This window comes from Mandrillus leucophaeus, unplaced genomic scaffold, assembly GCF_000951045.1.
Source record: "Mandrillus leucophaeus isolate KB7577 unplaced genomic scaffold, Mleu.le_1.0 Scaffold169, whole genome shotgun sequence".
Lineage (NCBI taxonomy): Eukaryota > Metazoa > Chordata > Mammalia > Primates > Cercopithecidae > Mandrillus > Mandrillus leucophaeus.
The window spans coordinates 5,406,776-5,408,368 of NW_012101687.1; the positions used below are offsets into that span (position 1 = coordinate 5,406,776).

General features: G+C 48.1%; 1 protein-coding gene and 1 long non-coding RNA gene across 3 annotated transcripts in view; one reads left to right on the forward strand and one right to left on the reverse strand.

Moving 5' to 3' along the window:
• Positions 1 to 352: 352 nt before the first annotated feature.
• Positions 353 to 1,398, reverse strand: LOC105537131. Its single transcript, XR_001005678.1, has 2 exons — positions 1,110 to 1,398; positions 353 to 939 (listed from the first exon to the last, which is right to left on the reverse strand). It is a non-coding gene; the product is annotated as an uncharacterized LOC105537131 (long non-coding RNA).
• Positions 934 to 1,593, forward strand: part of CNOT2 (CCR4-NOT transcription complex, subunit 2) — a 109,072-nt gene continuing 108,412 nt past the window's right edge. The window contains exons 1-2 of one of the 2 annotated variants that reach the window (XM_011976632.1): positions 1,074 to 1,281; positions 1,373 to 1,520. The gene's annotated coding sequence lies outside the window, so the exon portion shown is untranslated. Of the gene's footprint in view, positions 1,521 to 1,593 lie in introns of both variants that reach the window. The other variant, XM_011976631.1, reaches the window with a different exon arrangement.

Genomic DNA, 1,593 nt, shown 5'->3' on the forward strand with positions numbered 1-1,593 from the left:
TATTTGGAGAAGACGGGGAGAAAAGAAGGAAAGACACCAATGTGTTGTTCCTCCTCGAATTTTCCTGAAGTGAAAAAAAAAAAAAAAAAAAAGAAGTAGAATGTTTGATGAAATGAATAACCAAGTAAAACATTTTCTGTCTACACTAGTACCACTAGGAGTTGAAATAAATTCACACAATGTCTGCTATGTCAAAACACCTTATCTTCAAAAACATGACAGTTACCTTTTATTTTAAAGTATGTTGTGTTTCTTGCTATTTCTTATTTTTGACCTTCAATGACAAATTTAAATTGGATTACAGTGATTCTTTTGTAAGGAAAAGGTGAATTTTTAAAAGAAACAACCAAGTGAAGTAGAAATTTTATTTACTTCAAATTAACTAATTGCTCAAATAGAAAAGGACAATTTTCACATTATGAAGCTACACAATTCCAAAACACACATGCAGAGGCTCTTAAGAACGAAATGTCTAGTAATTACAAAAAAAAAAGTGAAGAGTTTACAGACATACAAAGAAATAAAGGGGAATTATTGCAAAGAAAAGTTTAATTTCACTTTGAACGACAACGATTTTTCCGGAAAGCAGATACTTCACTCCTTTAAGTTTTCACCCAAGCCACAATAATTTCAAATGGTCTTGCGGATGACCCAGCTGGTCACTCTTATTTATGTGGAGACTGGGGGGAATGAGAGTCAGAAAAAGTGCTATAAACCTAATTTGGCTAGAGCAAGTTCACACGACACGACCGTGCTTTAAAAACTTGCTCTCCATTATGTACTTCCTTCCACCAGGTTGGGGGAAAAAAAAAAAAAAAGGTGAGGATGGTGAGTAAATACACCAGTGGTTTCATCAGAGGGGAACTCACTACTCAGAAGGTGACGGTGACGTGGTGCCGGTCCCTGAAGTACGCGCACAAGCTCCGGAGGTTGCGGGAGCTAAGGGAGGAAACGGGGACACGGTTAAATTCGCCCAGGTGGCGGGAGTGAGGAGGGGAGGAGTGAGGAGGCGGACGTGCGGGGGCGGGGTGTCCAACACAAACACAAACACAAACACGAACACGAACACGCTCAGCATCCCCGGGGAGGGCGGACTGAAGCCACCACACCATTCATCGCCCCTGGACCCTGCGGTCCCCCTCGGACTTAGGGCCAGAGCCCTCTGCGAAGCAACCTGGCCCCAGGAAAACGGTAGCGGCCGCAGAAGCCCCGCTCTCTGTAACGGCCGCGGAGGAGCAGCAAGCCTCCCTGTGAGTCGATGTGAGACAAGACGGAGCAGCGGTGAGGGCGGTAGGGGAGTGAAGCGCCTCTCTCCACCTTGTTAGAAGCGCGCTGGAAGCGCCCTACCCACCCCATCGCTGCTGCTTTGCAGTCGCCGCTCCCACCTTCCGCCGCCACCCGGAGGGAAGCCGGAGCGACGGGGGTCACGGCGGCGGTCAGAGGGTAAAGGTCTTGCTCCCAGCAGCCTCCGCGGTGGATACGTCGCCATCTTGGATCCGCGGGACAAGAAAATTCATGCGGTGAGTTTTTGGCAAATTTTCGGAAGTCTGGCAGCGGGGCGCGCGGCGGGGGCGGCGGATTCGGGGCCCCCGC